This window comes from Nanorana parkeri, unplaced genomic scaffold (genome assembly GCF_000935625.1).
Source record: "Nanorana parkeri isolate BGI_ZX_2015 unplaced genomic scaffold, ASM93562v1 scaffold1822, whole genome shotgun sequence".
Lineage (NCBI taxonomy): Eukaryota > Metazoa > Chordata > Amphibia > Anura > Dicroglossidae > Nanorana > Nanorana parkeri.
In genome coordinates this window covers 129,150-150,880 of record NW_017308090.1, presented here as the reverse complement: position 1 = coordinate 150,880, position 21,731 = coordinate 129,150, and the positions used below count along the sequence as shown (strand labels likewise).

The window sequence follows — 21,731 nt, the reverse complement described above, 5'->3', positions numbered from 1 at the left end:
AAGCAAAGATGCAGAGAACTCTTTGGTTGAAATGTTAATCTACAGAACAGGCATGTAAAAAGTATCTTCTGCACATGCCCTTTAAGAGGCCAAAGTCTCTTTGGACACCCTAATCAAGGATGTGACTTGGGGTAGGAGTACTCACAGACCTTCCTATGTCTCCACACAGGTTAGAAGGCATTCATGAAACTCTTGCAGCTATTCTAGATCGGGGGTTATTGCTCCAGTTCTGGTAGTGCAGGTTTCAAGGATTTTATTCCAACATTTTCACAATTCCCAGACCAAAAGGAAGCCTTTGTGTCATCTTGGATCCCGACGTTCTAAATGTCTTCTTTCAGAACCAAAAATGTTTTAGCCTTTCTCCATCAGGGAGACTTTCTGGCCTGTGTAAACATCAATGACACATACTTGCATGTTTTTTTTCCCAGCACATCAGCAATTCCTTCGCTTTGCTTTGGTCCTTTAACCTCAACTAGGACATTGCACTACCATCCCTCTGTCCAGATTTAGTACATTGGAAAGTGATTCTCTTTTATTGTCTGAACGTAGTTCATGCTATACAAGGCTACAAAAGTGCAAATATGGCAGCTGCTCTGGTCTGTTTAAAACTAGTGTAGCGCCCCCTTGGATTCAAAGGGCAGGAGGGCCTGGCATTTTACCTTAGGGATGGATCCTTAGCCGGAATGTGAGATGTATGGAGTAAAATAGGGCACCAGTCACTTTTAGAATAGAGCTGCAACTTCTAAGGAATACAGAACTTCAGACTCACCAAAGGCTCTCCAGCTTCATAGTGTACAGGATCTTTGAACCAGACGTACGATTACACTGTGTTGGAGCACCATAGCTGGCAGACATTTTAAGATCTCTCTTAGGTGAGACACTAGATCTCTCACTCTGTGGTCCAAGCCCATCCTGGCTTCTCTGCAGCAGATGAAATTCCTCCCTGGTTCTCTATTGCAGGAATAATTCTGGACCCCGACCAGGTCTACAACTGGTCACCTGCAGGCTTCAGACTTGGTCAGACAACACACATGTAACACACCTCCCCCAGGCAGGAGGCCAGGGGGGAGAAAGAGGCTCTCACATGGTCAGACCCAGATATGTATGTCCTCTGCTAAAATGCACCACTGGCCATGAAACTCCTAGTGATTGGCTGGAGAGACATACTAAATATATCCATAGTATTCCATTGTTGGCAAGCAGGACGGTGCAATCAATAACAGATTCCTTAGAGAAAACCAAATGCACATAAACTATACAATCAGCCAGACTAAATGCAGTCTCGGCAAACTAAATTTCGCCACCGGGACTCTGTTTAAACTTGTAAAACGTGTAAAGCCGACTGTCGGCTTTACAATAGAAACGATTCTGGCGACTAAAGTGAAGGGGTCCCCCACCCTGCCCGACATCCCCGCCGTGCTTCCCGGGCTACGTTGCCCCTCCTATGGGCCCGGGCTTCTCTGGTGTCGGCGGGGAGCTGGGGAGGAAATGGACGAACCTCCGTTCGTCGATCCCCTCCCCAATCTATGGAAGCGGGAGCAATGCAGATTGCATCACTTCCGGTCCCATAGCTGTCAGTGCTGGGCTCCTGAAGCCCAGCTATAAGCTATTGAAGTGTGATCTGCACTTCAATAGCTTATTTGGAGTGTAAAGGTGACACTGCGGATCTTTTGTACCTCCATAATCACCTTAAAGAGTACCTGTCGCCACCATCTGCTATCACATGGGGGGCTTGTAAGCCCCCCTATGTGATGGCAATTAAAGTAAAGTAAAAGTTTTTAAAATTAACATTACATAAAATTAAATCTAAAAATACAAAAAAAAAACGTAAAGCCCCCCGTGAGCACTAGTGCCGCCACGTAAACATGTGTCGAGTGCGCCTACATATGAAAACGACGAACGAGCTACACATGTGTATCGCCATGCATGCTGGAGTGAGAGCAATAATTCTAGGGCCAGTATTATTGGTTTTTGGGTATCTCTAAAATTATGACCTGTAGGGGCTTTTAAAGCGTCACCTACGGACATTTTGGGGTACTGAGGTTTGTTGCCGTTTCACGGACGCACACAATTTTTAACCTGGGCATGTTGGGTATCTATTTACTTGTTGTATCCTCATCTTTTATATTTATAAAAATGGGTATTGTATTGTGTTTTGGGGCATTTAAGTACATTTTTCCCTAACCTTGGGGTTTGATAAGGAGTTGCGCTAATATCGTTCAGCATAAACATTTGCAACTGCCACCATTATATTCTATAGGGTCTTGGCTTTCAGAAAATATATAATGTTTGGGGGTTTTAAGTAATTTTCAGGCTAAAATGTGGAATATAACATGGGTGCAAAAAATTAAATAAAAGGCCTCAGTCATGATGGGGTTAAATCTTTTATCAATATTAGTGTCCAACGATGTAAATCCATTGTCAGTTACAACAACCTGATGCCCGCTGATATATACACATCGCACTCCTTTCCCTAAATGACAGATCCCTGGAACTGCTTTAACGTAATCACTTCACCGCAGATCCTGAGTAACATTATCAAATATGGTCAATGACAAACTTTGGAGAAGAGGAGATAGTGAGATGTTCTGTAGTCATGTCTTAGGTTGAAAATGCTGCTGCTCCAAAAAGAAAAGCCTAAAAGCCTCCTCCAAAAAGCCTGAAGAAAACTAATGCAGCCACCGCATCTAAGGACTAGTAAGCTGCAATATACTGTATACTGCCTGGCCAAAAAAAGTCACACTGTAATATTTAGTTGAACGGCCTTTAGCTTTGATTACAGCACCCATTCACCGTGGCATTATTTCAATAAGTTTATGCAATGTCACAACATTTATTTTTATCCAGAATTGCATTTATTTTTCACCTTATTTTTCACCTTGTAGTGATGATGATGGAGAGTTGGACCACTGTGTAAAGTCTTCTCCAGCACATCCCAAAGATTATCAATGGGGTTAAGGTCTGAACTCTGTAGTAGCCAATCCATGTGTGAAAATGATGTCTTATGCTCCCTGAACCACCCTTTCACAATTTGAGCCCGAGGAATCCTGCCATTGTCATCTTGGAATACGCCCGTGCCATCAAGGAACAAAAAATCCATTAATGGGAAAACCTGGTCTTTCAGAGATATGGGATATTCAGGTAGGCAGCTGACCTCATTTTTTTGGGGTACATAACATTGCTGAACCTAGACTAATTATCCAATGGAAGGCTCTTACCTATTTGCTTAGCTAAAAGCAGGTGGTGACTTATTTTTTGGGGCTAGACAGTTTATTACTCTATCTCTTGGGTCTAGATAAGCTTTACAAGAATATTTGCCACCTGATGTAAATTGTTCTTTTAGACTGTGCTTTAAATTTTTGATCTTGAGGACACATCCTGAACCCTCAACACATTTTGCATTTATTGGTTGTAGGAGTACTCTTCTAGTGTATAGAAGCAGAAGATGTCTGTTTTTTTTAAATTAGTTGTATGAGTCAAAAGAGTAACCTTAGCATAGCTTAGGGATGATGTTAAGAAAACTCAGTTGGCTGGAGTCCTTTTTGAGACCATACCCTCTAAAAGGTAATCTGTAAGGTGAATGCAATTTGATGTTAGAAATATTGAACCCTCATGATGACCAGGCTGTACAGTCTCACATAATATTAGGCAAAGGTTGGGAGTATTTGGGCAAAGGTTGGGAGTGGGGTGCTGTTAAACCTTATTCATCCATGACATAGAGATTGGATTAAATTGCTCAATTTTGTTTTTTGCAGATGATATTAAACTCACACAACACACACACTCGCATGCATAGGTGGAACTGGATAGACCCTGGTCTTTATTCAATTCAATCTAATATAAAGGTTTTAAAGAAACTACGGAGTCACTTTAATATCTGCTGTATGTTTCATTACCCTCTATTTTTATGGCTCATTTAAATATATTTTCATTTAACAAGCAAAAAAAAAACAGACACAGCTACATCAATTGCTATGTAGGCATGGAAACATAAAGTTGGAATAATTTATATTTGCATTTTTATTACCTTCTAAAAAGCATGTCCATGTAAAATGCAGAAATAGTACTTTCAAGTATTCCTCGTCTTTGCACACACTAGATGGCACTGTTGTACTCTAAAAATGTTGTGATCATTTATGAAGTGGATTGCCATGAATTACATTGTTAATGTTCCAAAAATTCCATTTGTACAGAAGATGTGGATGAGATTTATGTTTAATCTAAAAGCTGAGCTATCTCAGCAGGATATGATAGCCAATGTTGTATAAGTAAAATTAATATATACTGAGATGCTAGGCTGGAAAATTATTTAACATTAATGGAGTGCAGTTAAAGACCACAAATATTCTGAGTACTCTACAGATGGCAAATACTCTCAAGCAAAAGCCCAGCCCAAAATAAAAGGTTATGCTAAATGTTTTACATGTAATTTAAACAAATGTGATTACATTACTGAAACATTGCAGCTCAATATAGTTTGGTATTCCCCCAACAAAGATATAATTTTAATGGTCCTTTTGCATGTTGAGCCCAGTAAATATTTACTTTGCTTTATACATTATTAACAGCTTGTCAGTCTTCTCCATATTTAGCATGAGGTGTAAAAGAACAATTAAAGTAGTATTAAGGTCTGGGCGTTTTTTACCTTTAATGCATTCACTGCATTAGGGTAAAAACAGCCCAGCACCTTTTTTTTTTTACCCCATTCCCCCCCAGTCTCCCCCACACTTACCTGTCAGCTGCGCTCAACCCCGCCCCGATCAAAGAAGGAAGGGGCATGGCCTGCCACAGGGCTTTGTGTGTCTATAGACGCACACAGCCGCTGCGGGGACGAGTGTGCACGGGTGCCTCCATTAGAACAATGGTGGCACTCGTGCAGGGGGTGGGGGGAAGAGCATGGCGGGGACCCACTAGAAAACAAGGAATGAAGAACTTTTTTGTTTTTTTTTAAACAACAGCCTCCAGCAAAGGATGGTCTCCTTAAAGGAGAAATGAAACAAAAAATCCTATAAAAATGGATTGCAATAAGTTCCCTTAAATAAGTAATAATATACAGTAACTAGTGGTGAAAGTCACACAGAGTGTACTACAGCTAGACACAAATGGTGACCCTATTGCCAGTTAATGATCTTGGACTTTCACCAATTCAATTTCATTTTCTAACATTTGTTAAATGAAAGCTATGTACTTTTTTCCTGGCAGTTTTAGAAAGTCTAATTTGAGTATTGAGTTTTGGCATCAGAGCTATTTTTTATTTTGGAAGCATTTTTAAAATAAATATGGCTGTTTTTGTGCATGCATTTTTGAAATTATGTGTATCATCTGTTGTTTTTTTATGTAAAAGTTAGCAACAGTAATTTTTAGTATATCCTACTAAGGCCTTTGCATACATGAAATGGCTCAGTTGTACTTTTGTTTTCAGAGCTTTCTATTGACTCCTGCAGAATGGCATCACTGGAAAGCGTAACATATATTTGATTGATGAGGCTAAAGCTGAGTCTACACATATATATTTTCTTCGCTCAACCTGCGGGCTGACGGAGGAAACAGATTCCTCCATCAGCACTTACGAATGTTGATGAAGGAATTCACTGCTGTTTGCATTCTATCTGACAGTGGCCACCAGCCGATTGGCTGCCAGCTCCATCCAGTTGAGAATTTTCCAGCCTGCTCCTCCAATCAGTTGATCGAGGGATGCCGGCCGTAAGGGTGCTAACAGTGGCACCCACTGTGCAAATTTGGGCCAGTTCATCAAGATGCTTGATGTGTTCATTGAAAGCACAACATGTAAGTGTCTTGTTGTCATTACTTATGCATGCCAGGTGGCTTCTCCAGAGTCTTCACAAAGGCTGCTGATAGGTTCTTTTTTTCACACAAGAACGGATATAACGTTCAGAGGCCCGAGCATTGTATTAGTGGTAGTCCTGTCCATCGTGCCAATGAGTGGAAAGTTCAATCTTTTGAGATGTGTTTCAGATTGATGTGTGCACCCTACCAATGTACATCTCCATTTACTGTATGTGTTCAAGAAGAAAAAACACAAGTTCTTGACAGTGCTGCTGAACTTGGGTGCTTCAAAATATTCCCACAGCAGCATGTGTTTAAATGTCAGGCCAGTTGCCAGCACCATTGAAATGTGATGGTGGGATCCATTCAGAAGAGGATGTAAATTAGCCTCATTCCAGGTCTGCTCCACCTCCAGCCCTTGGGCATGCTACAGATTTGAAGGGAGGGGGTCTGTTGATGTGATGGACAGCAGTAAAGGCCAGGCATTGATTGAACCCTGTCCCAACACAAACTTGGAATTTTACTTAACTTTTAGTCTTGGTGGCAGTGATCACCAATACAGAGGGTGAGTCTCCCTTACTGGGACACAGTCTGACTAGAGATCTGACCTCTCACCACTTCTCCAAAAGTAAACAAATGTGATAGATACACTTTAACTCCTGATCAAAAAGTAATTTGTTTGTGAAAACAACCATTTTTATATTATTCTTTTTAGCAACGTTTGGAATTCAATTGGTTTTAATGCCTGCTTGTTATAGTGATCCTGAACATTGCTGGTTGTCAAGCTCTTTGAAAGCTTATTGTGTAAGACTTCCATAACAATTCGCTAGGAATGTGCATTAATGATACTCTGTCAAATCTCTGCTGCAGTTTATGCTTAGACAGCTAGCTTTTCCAAGTGGAATGAGATGTAACCACACAGAAACATGACTGCTGTAAGCATTCCAGCATGTTATTAAACACTGAACAGAATGTATGTCTTGTGTCACATATCTATGAGATTTAACAGTAGCAACAATTTTCAGCTTTAAAAAAATAACAAGAATTAGTTATAAGTTATGCGGGGCCATGAGGTGAAGCGTTATAAAATTGCATGATCTCGACAAAATAACTAGGACCTAGAAATATGATGGAGGTCACAAACTGAGAAAGTGCAGTTGGCTTTTTGGAAACTGAATATTTAAGTATGGCAGAATGCAATATACTAAGTTGGAAAGACAAGAAGTACAGTTGGTTCTCAACAGTATTCAGCAATCGCAAATGGTGTTAGAAATAGTGACTAGAGAACCAGTAAGAAAAGCTTTTGGATAATGTGCTTCTTGCAGCTTGCCTGGCAGCTCCACAGAGCAGTGATGTAAAAAACACAGCTTCAGATATGTGGCCACTTTAGGTTGCTAGTTACAGTTGCCAGGTTGTATGATGGTTTTCAATCTGCATGTGCTAAGGTGAGCAGAATCCAAAGAAAAGTTTAGGGGCTTCAATGAATTAACTGAACCTGCCGAGCATCAACTTTAATTTTTAGCTTTATCAAGCCTGATAAATGCCATTTCCCTTGATATGGGTTCATATTTTTGTATGCCCTGCATGTGGACAAAGGTGTTGAACTTTAACATGGAACTAAAGTAAGATTTATACTTTTTTGGTAGAAGAGACTTTGTATGTCTCCTGCTGCAAAAATATTTTTTTCCACACAAATTTTTATTTTTCATTTGCTGCAGCTCATGTACAGTATACTGTAAATGTTTGGTCTTACAGAGGCAGAGAATGGAGCTTGGTGCTGAGATAATGTAACTCTGGTACATGTTATATAGCTTTGGTGCACATTTATAGTAGATATGTGCACCGGCAAAAAAAAAAAATTCTGATTTTTTGGTATTTCTATTTGTTTTTCGGGATTCAGATTGGAAAATCAATTTGTTTGAATATCCGGATTTGTCTACATCTGAAATGTTCATTTATTTCAGATGAGCTTAATGATATTTACGAATGAAAATTTGTTGCAGAAAAGTGACATTTCTTAACTTTTGACAGTCCACAGAAACAATAAAAAAAAGTGTGGGGTCGCCCCCTAATTCATCCCAGACCCTTTTAAGTCTTACCCCTACGCCAAAAAAAAGAAGCTTGGGCCTCCCTAAAATCCCTTACCAGACCCTTGATCCAAGCAGCAGCCTGGCACAGCAGGAAAGGGGGGTAACGAGTATGTGCCCACCCCCTCCTGCACCATACCAGTCCATATGCCTTCAACATAGGGAGGGTGCTTTGTCAGAGGAGCACCCTGTCGATGAGGACAAGGGCCTCTTCCCTACAACCCTGGCCCGGTGGCCATGGTTGTAGGGATGGAACATCCTAACGGCGTGTAGAGTTTAAGATTGTCCTTCAAATATTTTACTGGATGACAAAAGTGTTGTTTTTATGTCTAATATAGGAATCTTTTTTTTTGGGTGGGGGGGTTGGGGTTTAGGTGATGTGAGAGATCAAAATGTCAATGTAACGATGAGGCATGTGACACTTTTGTAAGCAATAAAATAAGTATTTTCTGTTAGAATTGGTTAAAGCCAAACTTCTGCCTATTTTTATATTTGGTGAAAGTGGAAAAGGATTATCTTTCTGAGTTTTTTTCTATCTTTGCGCCCATGGGAGATTTTCCTTTACCTGTATAGTTAAAGGATGTCACATCATGAATTAATGGAAAATCTACCCACTTTTGACGAATTTGACAGGTTTCAGACAGAACAGGAAGTGAGGGAAATAAAGAGCTGCCCTACCACTCCACATGGTAGAATGGGTATAAAGTTTTCTTCATCTCCACAGTTCACATATGATTTTTTTTTTCTTATGTAAATGCTAATAATCAACAAGTTATTAAAGGTAATTATGGTTATGTGAAAAATGGTATGTACACACACACACACACACACACACACACACACTATGTTCGCCCTATTATCAATCAATTATTACTGTTAAGATTACATATTTTGCTGTTATTCAATGTAGCATGTTCTTCAGTCCTTCACCAGAAAGCTGACAGAGAAAGAGATAATGGATGCACCATGCACGAGTCCAACGATTACTTTTCATTGTCCCCCTACGCACCCAACCCTTTTAAAGAAAAGATCTACTGAAAAGTTTCTAGTGACAGCCAGAAATGTTAAAACAATAAACAGTTGCCCTACAATGCACATACTTCGTATTAATTTGTATATGGTTGAAAGCATTAAAGATGTTCATAAAGCATTTATGTGTTCATTGATGTACAGTATATCATTTTTTTCCTCAAATTTCGTTTCTATTCTTAACCAGTACTTATAAATTCAATTACAAAAGAGATTTCTCACTGCATAAAAATGGTTTTGCTGTCATTTAATTATAATTCATGAAAAGCTGCTCTTGAAAATTAATAGCAGCCTCCTTTGCTCCCTTTGTGCGAGAGCATAATTATATTTTTTTACAATAACCTAAAAGTAATCCATCATATGCACCTCTATTTCCGTAATGGTCCCTTATTTAAAAATGTAAACTAAATTGTCTGAATCTATTTAGCAAGACTTAGGATCTCTATTAAGAAACATTTTCACCACAAGACTACTGAAAGAAAGGCTTTTTTTAATCAACTTTTAAATATGACTTTTTTCAACTAGAGCCTTTTTCTTTTAAACAATGCTCTATGAGGGCTATATTGATTAATACAATGTCATGAATGAAATGCCGGTACTGCCACTGCTAAACTCTTTCTAAAAATGCCAGTTACCTGGCTGATCTTGGACTTAAAGTGATATTAAACCCTTCAGTTTTTTTTTAATCAGCACCTAATGAATTTTTTTTAAACTGTGCCATTTCATTTATAATTTGAAGGTTTCATACCGTGGCTCCTCCTGTTTATGGGTATCTCCTTTGCCTAGCAGGTTGCAAAGGAGATACTGGTGCATGTACGCTCCCAACTGGGAACTTAGCTAATCTGTGTGTATCCACTGGAACAACCAGCTCTTGTCAGGCCATATACCTACTCTCACTTCCTCCCTCCTCACAGTGATTTGAAAGGCAGCTGCAGAAGCCTATTGCTGTCCTGTACTCCTTGCCCTCGGCATTCCTCCTCTACAACCTGGAACTTTGGGAAAGCAGCGGATTGTCTCGGTTCAGGCGGGGTGAACATGGACCAAACGTAAGTGTTATGAGGTCGGGGGCAATGCCAAGGCATCAAGGCATTTTTGTAACCTTAATGCAGAGAATGCAATAAGGTAAAAAATGCAGAGCTTTTAGTACTATTTTAAATACTGTCTAAGCTGCTGACCTGGAACTTCTGGCCTGTGTGTCAGAAAGTAATAGAGTTGGAGAGAACCAAGCAAATAGCAGTTTTCAAAGGTAGCCTGTAATTGCAAACCTCCGTATTACTCTTATGGTGATGGGTAACTATCAACCATTTTGTAGCTGCTAAGGTTTTTCTCTAGTATATATTTCTTACTAGGAGTCAGAGCTTTGGTGCAATTTATAATGCTGAGAACAGAGAAGGGCTACACCAGGCTATCTAATGTTCTGCAGCTCTAAGGACCAGACCTGGTTCAGTAGACTGCATTTGCCAAACTGTATATCAGAGGTAGTGGTTAATTGATGCTAACCATCAGACTAGTGGTAGGAAAGTAGTACTGTCTGGGAATTTTTTAGATTGAAAGTAAAGATTGCAGCTACAGCTGTGTCACAAAAATCTGTGGACACACACTGTCACAACAAATAGTCACAAGTTGTTTCACCTTTAGCAGTCACAGTTCCCATAAGGCAAGCACATCTACCGATACTTGGATGCCCCAGGACTTAAACTATTTGCTCTGATCAGGTGATGCCACAGGCTGGCCCCCAGGAACAAGGAGACGTACTGACTGGTGTCAAGGTACAAGACAAACAGAAAGCAAGACACAAGACAAGAACAGGAAACAAACACAGGACAGGAACTAATACAAGAAACAAAACAGGTATAGGATTAAAGATCCAAGGCAAGACTAGGTTTCAGGATCAAGGCAGGACTGGGATTCAGGATCAGGATACAGGCTTGTGTAGACAGAACAAAACAAGACAAGACTGGAACTATCACAAGCCCATAGCTGTGGGCTGGTGATGCTTAAATAGAGCACAACTAACCAACGCCCAGGCTGTGAGGGGTGTGTAGCCAGGCTGATTAGCCTGATCAGCCTGCAGCTGACTAGACTGTGGTAGGTGCAGTTACAAGAGGCAACCACCAGATGGAGCTGAGTGGTTGCGACAGGGATAGGAGCATTTAACATGCTCCTAACAAATTGGTTCTGTTATTTTATCTTTCCATGATCCAATTAATTTTATAATGTATTTGTTTGCTGAAGTTCTGCTTTAAGCATTTAAGCATCTGTCATATCAGTCTTAAACAAGTTGTAAAAAACAAACAGAAAACAAATCTAAACTCTATGCTGAGAATAACAATTACCTAAAGGCATATCCTACTTTCCTATTCCCTGGACTTTTGTTCTCCATCCTAGCTTTTCCTGAGCACACCAGGTCACACCGTGAAATCTTCAGTGCCCATGAGTTATGTGACCACCCCCAATTTGAAGCCTGTGAACATATAGCAATCCCCTTTCCCATAATATTAATACTTAGAGGGTTATTTACAAAGCTGCCAAAGGCAGCCAAGTGAATATCCGAGTCGAAGTGAACTGAACGGTGTGCGGCTATTGACTTTGGCTCTGTACGGCTGATTTCAGCCCCCCCCTTATGCATGAGTAAAGGGTTAAATTTAAAATTTGAAAAAAGGCCAAACTTTTGAAAAATCCTTTAATTGAAAAAAAAAAACAAAATACAGGTTTTTGACAAATCCTTTATTTGAAAAAAAATCCCAAAAATGGATGCAGCGACGAAATCCAGGGTCAATCATCACATCCAGCATTGTCCACAAGACGACAACTCGGCTGTCAGTTAAACAGTCGCTATCAGTTAATTTGTAGTTTGCATGCAAACATTTTAGCATTATTCGTTGGATCTGTTTTGCGACCAAAGCAACAGTTTTATATGTGTATGCTAGTGTGGCCAAATAGAGATTGTCTGCTTGTTTTTGCTGTTCCGCTGCAACTGTGAGCACCTATTTAGTGATAAAATGTAACCTCACAACTATCACAGAACTTAGAAGTGCTAAGGAGCACTTTTTAATGTAGCACTGCTCCCACCTGGGCATTGTGGAATGACCCCCTAAGTAGAGTGGCAGACTAGCATTTAACATCTCCGGGTGGATCCTTGGCTTATTGGGAGGAACACAAGCAATTGGGGGCCAGACATGTTTGCTTTTTTTTTAGTTCTGTTATCTCTGGAAAGAGGGTTAGGGGCACAGGATACACAAAAATAGCAAAATATCTCAGGACATTTGGTAGCAGCAGAATTTTTAGTGGCCCTTAACGGTGGCTATCTAACAGTGATTGACTTTTTGACCCAATGCGAGAAGTGTGTGGTACCTTTAAAGGCACCTGTGGTACCTTCAAATGTTGAGCAGTGAGTTCTCTGTGGTATCTCCTCTGGTCGCAGTTTCTCCTACGCTCACCAGGACACTCTTCGGTTAAGCAGACTTTTCTGAAGATGCTCCATACAGGAAGCCATTTTCCTGATTTCTCTAGAGTTGCTCCATAAAGATAGACATCTCCTGCTCTAGCTGTTTCTGGAAATGTCCTCCAGCAAACCAATTGGGTTCCTTAGGCGTTAGCTCATGCTTCTGGCTGGGACATCAAACATAAGCCCAAACCCTTCTAGAAGGTTAATCCCATTATTTATCTTCTCTGCTCAAATCACTGAATTAAACCCTCTGTGACTGGCAAAACCAGATAAATATTCATAATAGATTGTTATTTCATACATTAACTACTGAAGACAACTCAACAGCAGCAGGCAAAAATAACCAATTCCCTGAGTTTAGATGAAACCTTACTAGAGAAAATATAAAATATATTTCCTATAGAAAATAAAAAAAGTTCAGGCTGGTTACAGCTCATCTGCAAATGCAATACATTTAGCTAGGGACACTCCAATTTAAGACAGGGTCCCTTCATTAAACACACAAAGATATGTAATTTTCATGTATATATTTCGTATTTCTTTTAGCAGCTAAATAATTAGGCAAATTGTTTACAGAAAGGACAGATTAGCAACCGCAAACAATAGCTTATTTGTAGTTTGCATAAATGCCCCCATTGTGCATATATGGTGGATCACCGTTTATACCCTATGTATTTATGTAGACAAATTTACTTGTGTTATTTTTTTTTTTTATTTTACGTCAAAAACCTAAATCTGACATTTCTTAGCATTTTTTTTATAAGATAGATTTTTTTTCAGATACTTTTTGTTTTACAAAGTCATTATTAGGGTGCCCACACACCTTGCGATAATCGTACGATAATCGTGGGAAATCCCGCGAACCGTACGATTGTCGGCGGGTGTGTGGCATGTTCCTAAGATAAATGCCGCACGGGCCAGTTTGCGCAAGCGCACACTGCCCGTTCAGCATTGCGGTCATCGGAAGTACGATCTGCCTGTCCAAGATGGGCAGATCGTACGTTTTGTGTAATGACCTTACAACCATCGCAAGACAAAAGTCTTGCGATGGTTGTAAGGTGTGTGGCCAGCTTTAATGTGTCATATGAACCACATATGAGTAATGTCACTCTCAATGTAAAGTAGTGTCAAAGGAAGTTTAGGATTATAGGTTAGCATCTTCAAGGTCTTAATTGTCCCTATAGCTAACCTCTGCAGCTGGGATGTGTGTAACACAGCTATTCATGAAAGCTGAATGCAGGGGTATTGGTTAATTTACTAGTTAATTTACACCATAACTTGTTATGTACATTATGAAGGTGCTAATAATGGTGGACTAAGGTGGCTGTGGTATGTGGCTTACAGCAGGCAAGGATAGGGGTAGACAGGCCAGAAGTCTCCTAGTCTTTTGATCAAAGGACACAAACAAATGGCCAAGTCACACCAGGAGTCTGAGATCCCGGAGTCTGAGATCCCAGAGTCCTTCCACTACAGCGAGCTTTGGCGTAATTATAAAAGGAAACTACTGAGAGGATGTTACAAGATTGGTGGAAAGGGTAATAGTGGGCCCAGCAGTCACCGGTCTTAATAAAAAGAAATTAAGAGGACAGATCCCTTATTCTTCAAGTGGGAATTTATTTTTGGTTGAACATATTTGTGGGAAAATATCAACAATTGCACTGTAATGTACGAATGATATTTGCACTAATGAGATTACATTTCTGCCCAGAGTTCAGCTTGTAATTATTGTGTGTGGCTGCCAGGATGAGAGTGGATGAGGAGGATGAGGATGAGTACAATGGAGTAAAACCTTGCATATTTAATTGATGATTATAGTCCCTTGTACATGGAACCCTGCATACCTTACAGTATACTTTGTGTTGGAAGACATAGGCTATGCTTACAAGAGTCAGAACAACCACATAAAATACTTCATGGGGAATTTATCCAAACTGGAGCAGGCAAAATCTGGAGCACTTGCCCTTGGCAACCAATCAGCTTCTATCTTTCATTTTAAAAACTTAACTGAACAGCCTAAAGAGAGTAGCTGATTGGTTACCATGGGCAACTGCTCCAAATTTTGTCTGCTACAGTTTTGATAAATGTCCCCCTTAATTATCACTATCATATGCACTTTATAAATTAAAAAGCATTGTGCAAATTGCAATAACCTGTTGCAATCAGTCAGCATTCATCGTTCATAGATTTGATGGCACTAATCAAATAAAAGCCTGGATGCTTTCCATTGCTTACTGCACACTATTTCTCATGCTAATGTGTTGTCAATGTCTGTATATCAAGAAAATAATATATGTTATATTTTTTAGTTTTTAATTTTTAGTCTGTGTTAAGGAAGGCAAGGTTAATAGAACACCTGCCCTACAGCCAAGGGCAAGAATTGCTAATCCTAAAATATACATGGAGTGATGCTTTTGTCTCTATTGCTTCAATTAATAATGAAGAGGGATCAATATAAAGAGATATGAGGCTTATGAACCAAAAATAGGCTGGCTTGCAGTTTCATATGTCATCTACAGTAGATGATCATTAATATGCTTTTAAAGGAGGATGAAGGAATATTTGTACTATTTTATTGTAATATTTTAGTGCGCTCTTTCAAATATGTGTTTGAAATAAAAATACAAAATAGTATACTGTATATTACTTACTTTATGTTTGCTACAGAAGATTAGGGCACATTTATTTCACCTGAAGATACACAAAATGGATGACATTTTAAGATCTTGGGATTAAATCAGGTGTGTCAAGTTACCAGGAAACTCAAGGCATCGCCCACAACTTACATCTACTCACTTAATTGCCTGATTAAGTACTTTTGTACACAGGCTTTTGTAAATGTCAGAACTGCTTTTCTCCCCTTACAAGTCAAGGGAAATGTAAAAGCAGCTCAAAAGAAACTCAGAATGCTCTCAGTAGCTCCTTATACTAATCTCATGTGCAAGCTGGTTGCTCATGAATGCCCACTGCATTTTGTGTCCATATATATTAGTCTTATCCTTTTGGGGTTTGATCTTCTGAAATGTCTGCCTTCTGTGAGGAGAAAAACAATAAAGGGATAGCTTATTCTCTACCAAAACTTATTAGAAGTCAGTAAAGTGTTCTTACATGGCATTTCTATAATGCAGATATAACTGTACAATCCTGCCAAATCAGAATCTAGGTTAAGGGGGAGCAACAAATGTATTTACTGTAAGTGTTTGTGTTTTAGTGTTTTGTAAAAATATGTTCCATGTACCCTTATTTAGATGCTAAACAATGTGTCATTAAGTAGGCATTAAGTAGGATATAAACACTTGGGGGGACTAGGTATCTCTGTGGCAGGTACCAGTGCCTTCTCTTTATTTTACACACACACGCGCGCGCGCGCAAAATGTACAAATACTGACTTTGTTGCAGTAGAAGCTTACCTTCACATATCAGAATATAATACAGACACCTCTCAATATGTCCTTGAGGTACCCATATTGCATTTTGGAATGTAGAAGGAAAATAGACTTTATGTCTGACTTGCAGAAAATTGTGGGTTCAATATCTCCTTGTGCTTTTTTCTGATTTGTGGGCTCTAGTGCAGCACGTGATCAGCAGCCAGCAGACTCAGAGAACATGCCCCAAGTGACCAGGCCTAGCAACACCACTTGACTCCTCCATGCATGATGGTGAGGCTATGGTAGGAGTAGCTGTGGACATGGAGGCATCTGTATGTTGATGTGCATAAGACGGCCATCACCTGATAGAAAGGAGAAGCGTTGTTCGGCGAACGCTCGAACATGCTATGTTCGAGTCGAACATAGGTTCGACTCGAACGCGAAGCTCATCCCTAGTCAGCGTGACAATATTGGTCAGACAATCCCAAATTGTGTGACAAGAATGGGGAGATCATACTGCACACAGTATTACCCTCATCTCTTCAAAATGTGCAAATCAATGACAAAAGGTACGATGTAAATCTCATGTCTGTGTCAGGCATTCATGGGAAGTAACATATTGCAGTGCAGCTTCAGACACATTGGCACAAAGCAGATCAACTAGAATGGAATGCAGAAACATCAAACCCTACATAGCCAAGGATGTGCAAAATACTTTGTATGTGCCGGTTCATAAATGGGTGTTGTAAACTGGCTGTAAAACAGTTTAGAAACAAATACACGGAGGGGCGTGTCCTGTTCATGGCGGAGTAAGTCGCATACGCTCGAGCTCCGTGGTCTCACCAGCCTACATACTACTGAAAACCACTTATACCCACCCAACTTTGCCTATCAAACGATGTCTAAACGGCGGAAGGAGGGCACAGCTGCCTCACGAGAGGGACCCCTCACAGACAGGGACAGCATTTCTTCCCCTCGACTCGGAATCGGACCCGAGGCCGCAACGTGTCCAACATGGCGTCCGAACTCCGCTCACCACGAGGCGATGCCAGGTCCATCTCTCCCGCACCTAGTGAGACCCCCTCTGGACTGCACTCGCCCCGGGTATACGACTCGGACTCCACGGATGCAGACCACTATCCGTCCGGCAAGCTGCCCACTGACGTGCCGATGGAGTTCCGGGCCTTGCTAAAATACCTCCCCACTAAGGAAGACTTCGCCGCCCTGGTCACTAAAGTGGAAGCAGCCCTTCAACGGGACCTTCGGAAGGTGAGGCAAGAAGTCCAGACGATCGCCACCGAGGTTGCCTTAGTATCTGCCACCTGTGAGGCCATAGACGAGCGGGTTAGGGCCTTGGAGCAAGTGCAGCCTGAGGTTTTGCCACACATAGCGTCTCTCCAACTACGCATGGAGGACCTCGAGGACCGAAACAGACGCCAGAACATACGGATCCGGGGCCTACCTTGGCCGACTGCCCCTCCGGACCTCCGATCCACAGTACAGGAGGTTTTCAGGTCCTTGCTCCCGGTCACTGCTTCTGACACGATCCTGCTGGATAGAGTACACCGCACCCTAGGCCCCCCTTCCACGGTAGTCTCCCGCCCTAGAGATATTGTCTGCCCCTCCAAAATTACTCCGTGAAGGAAGACATCCTCCGCCAGGCCTGGCTGAAAAAACCGGTGGAATTCGATGGAGCGGAATTGCAGATACTGCCGGACCTGTCGCGTAACACCTTGAGACGCCGGGCCATGTTACGACCTCTTCTCTCAGTGATCCTGAAAGCAGGCGCCTCGTACCGATGGGGATACCCGATCCGACTACATATCCGCAAAGATGGTTCCTCATTTACGGTTCAGACCCCAGCTGATGTACCGACCCTATGCGACCTCCTCCAGGTCCCTCCGGTTAGACTGCCGGATTGGCTGACCCATCTCCCGGATGATGCACCTACGTCCCCGAAACCTCGCGGGGCCAGGCGCCCTCGACGAGCCTCCCCTGAGGCCCCTCCTGACCGGCGCCCGAGAGATCCACCGGTTACAGCGGAACTGTGAGTGAACTGCTTAGGGGTAGCTTCTTCCTTCCTCTCCCCTGGCCTAGCCCTTCTCTACCCCCGAGCTGACTGATCCCAAAGTGCCTGGATCCCGAGAACCGACAAATGGCATGACCTTGCGGGCACTTCGGTCCTACCACCACCCCGGACAATATCACCATCTCCCAAGAATGGCAGGCCTTGGCGTGCGGCCATGGCCGAAGCGATGAACCCACGATGCATACCTCCAACCGGCAGGCCCCGGCCCGCCAGACTGCCAGTATCCTTTTGTTTTTGTCCCCTCCCCACCGAGTTCCAGCACGTATCCACCGGCATACTGGCAAGCCTGTGTGCAGACACTACAGACTCGGGCCTGAGAGGCCCACGTTGGGCTTATCTTCGAAAGTTTCGTGGTCTTGATGCTAAGAGCCGTTTAAAGCTTCCAGCTTAGGGCCTCACTACTGCTACCTCTAGCAGTTTAAATCGTTTTTTTAAAATGTTTTTATGCTTTAAAGTTCACACTGTTAAGAATGTCGCCCTGTAGAGGTGGGGAGCCCGACGCGGGTCTCGGGGTTGGAAGGGGGTGGGGGCAGGGAGCGGATGGTTCCCGCAGCTCAGGGGACTTGATAACCGTCTCCCAGGTTGGTAAGCTCCGGGGAGCCCCAGGAGCGGCACGCACCAGGGTGCCCTTCCCGCCACTCGTTTTACCTGCCTCTGGCACCCCATCACCAGGCGCTGTCCCTGCGCCATAGTTGGGCTCGGTTCCCTACATACCGGATTGATGTTTGCTATGCTCCTTACCAAACGGCTAATAGCCCACGGAGCCGCGCTACGCCTTGTTGAGATTCGTTCCCCCACTAGTTAGTCCCTGCAGAGCCTACAGTGCCACAGGGATTGTGAACCTCGGTTCACCAGTTAGTCCATAGCCACAAGTACTCTATACTTGATTGTTCCACCCCACCCACTAGTACCCATAAGTGTTTCCTAACCCTTCAGTCTTCGTCAGCGATATCCCCCCCTTTTCTCCCCCTTGTTGTTCTCCCCTACCCCCCCACTCCCTTTCCCTGAACAATATTTGAGAATGTCTTCCCTCAGGATACTATCTCTTAACGTCAGGGGCCTAAATGTGCCGGAGAAGCGGAGGATGGTGCTCACGGACCTACACAGACAGAAAATACAGGTGAGCTTCTTACAGGAGACTAATTTGGCCGATGGGCGGGCTCCCTCATTCCGCGATCGCCACTATCCCACCACATATCACAGTTTTTCTCCAGACAAAAAATCAAGGGGAGTTTGTATATTGCTAAACCGCACACTACCATGGAACCTATTGGAGGTATCTGCAGGGGAGGAGGGCCGTCTCCTCATGGTAAAGGGCCTGATAGGAGATAGAAAGTTGACACTGGTGAACATCTATGCCCCGAACCAGGGCCAAGTCCCCTTCTTGGAACGTGTGATGTTGCAGGTGGATGACTTCCGGGAAGGGGTGTTGGTGGTTGGAGGGGACTTCAATCTCCACCTAGACCCCGAAACGGACTCCACAAATCCCTCCTCCCATCTGCCATATGCAGCACTGAAACGCCTCCAAAAATGTTTTCATATGCACCAACTGGCCGACATCTGGCGCCTACACCATCCCACCACTAGAGACTATTCCTTACACTCGGCGGTACACAATACCTACACACGTATTGATTTCTTCTTAGTGCACCACAGCAGTCTACCACTGATCTCGCAAACTGAGATAGGTAACATCACATACTCCGACCATGCCCCGATCATGCTCACACAGGAGTTGGGTCCTCAAGGGCCTAAGTGTTGGCGTTGGCGTCTCAATGAGACGCTCATACAGGATCCAGAGATGAGCTCCGAGATCGAAAACGACTTACGCACATACTTTGAACTGAACTCTACACCGGACTGCTCACCTTAAATTATCTGGGAGGCGCATAAGACATATATTAGGGGCACTCTAATTAAACTGGGAACCCGACGCAAGAAACAATGGCTGGGCCAGCAATACTCACTGCTGACGCAAATTCATGCCCTCTAGCTCCTACATAAACAGCGCCGGGACCCTGCCCTTCTGGCTCAACTATGTTCCCTACGCGACTCCCTCAAGTCCCTCTACTTAGATAGGGCCAAAGCTACCCTGACCAAATGTCGTCGTCACTTCTACGAATACGGAAACCAGTGCAGCCGCTCCCTAGCGCAGGCTCTCCGCCAACAACGCTCACGCACCTTCGTCCCGGACATTAAAACATCAACGGGAGCACTGTGTCACACTTCGGAGGACATAGCTAAGGTTTTTAGGGGATATTACTCTACCTTATACAACCTACCTGGCCCGCAGACCAAACAGTCCCTGACAAAACGACAGCGACAAATACGTGCCTACTTAGAGGCCTCAGCCATGCCCAAGATATCGCCCGAGATCCTCACCTCACTCGAGTGCCCAATCACTGCCGCGGAGCTGGAGGCCGCCATCAAAGCCTCCAACACCGGCAAAGCTCCGGGCCCCGACGGCTTCTCCCTACAGTACTATAAAACCTTCCCAACGCTACTCTCCACTCACCTGTTAGCAGCATGGAACTCGATACACGAGGGTAACCCCATACCGGGTGACGCCCTGTCAGCCCACATAGTGGTTATCCCAAAGCCAGACAAGGACCCCAAGATATGCCCTAGTTATCGCCCAATTTCCCTACCAAACGTGGACACTAAATTACTGGCCAAGGTCCTTTCCATGCGACTGCTCCCTCACATCCCTCTCCTGATCCACTCAGATCATTCGGATTCGTCCCCTTCCGGAAGGCACGAGATAATGCCACGCGTGCCCTCAATATTATCCACTCGGCCATGTCCAAAGCCATCCCAAGCCTGGTTGTATCAACGGACGTGGAGAAGGCTTTTGACAGGGTCGACTGGTCATTCCTGCGCCTCACTCTAGAACACGTAGGACTGGGCCCAGATATGCTGTCGTGGATTATGGCCCTATACTCACACCCGACGGCTAGGGTCAGTGTCAACGGAGTCCTGTCGTCCACATTCAGGATCTCCAACGGCACGAGACAGGGCTGCCCACTCTCGCCCCTCATTTTCATTTTAACTTTAGAACCCCTACTTAGGACCGTTCGGGCGCACCCAGATATTCGGGAAGTAATGGTGGGAGACACCGAACACAAGGTAGCAGCATACGCGGATGACCTGTTATTTTTTCTTTCGACACCGGACACCACTATACCCAATCTGATAGATGCCTTACACCGGTACGGTGATCTGTCCAATTATCATATCAACACCCAGAAATCAGAGGCTCTCAATCTGACTATTCCCCCCTGGCCCTGACTCCCCCGTGTCTCCAACAAAACTTCCCCTACCACTGGTCCTCCACAAGCATTAAATACCTGGGCATCTTACTCCCCCGGACTTTGACAAACACTTACAATCTAAACTTTCCCCCGTTGCTTCAAAGGATTAGATCCGATCTCCAGGGATGGGCCCGCTCAACATTTTCATGGACTGGGCGATGTAATGTCATTAAACAAAACATCCTCCCACGCCTCCTCTACCCTCTCCAGGCCCTCCCGATATTGATCCCCCGAGCGTTTTTCCGCTACCTCCAGACAGCAGTGACCAACTTTATTTGGGCCGGCAAGGTCCCCAGGCTCCGGCAGTCGATTTTACGACGCCCCAAGGTGGCTGGTGGGCTCGCCGTACCCGACTTTCACACATACTACGTAGCTACCCACCTAGCCCGGGTAGTTGACTGGTGTCACCACGGCGACACCAAACCCTGGATAGACTTGGAACAATCGTCGTCCGATATCCCCCTAGCAGTCCTACCGTGGTGTGCGGGACCTCCGCCCAATAAGTCCCGATTACACCCGATGATAGGACCTACTTTGTGAGTCACCCGTTGGGCGTTTGAGAAGAAGCATCTGTTGAGGGCACCGTCGCCTATGCAGCCGATTATAGGCAACCCC

At 43.4% G+C, this 21,731-nt stretch overlaps 1 long non-coding RNA gene across 1 annotated transcript; it reads right to left on the bottom strand.

The window, feature by feature from the left end:
- Positions 1-2,897: 2,897 nt before the first annotated feature.
- LOC108799808 lies at positions 2,898-21,337 on the bottom strand. Its single transcript, XR_001942050.1, has 3 exons — positions 21,257-21,337; positions 10,086-10,092; positions 2,898-2,909 (listed from the first exon to the last, which is right to left on the bottom strand). It is a non-coding gene; the product is annotated as an uncharacterized LOC108799808 (long non-coding RNA).
- Between the last annotated feature and the right edge of the window lie 394 nt (positions 21,338-21,731).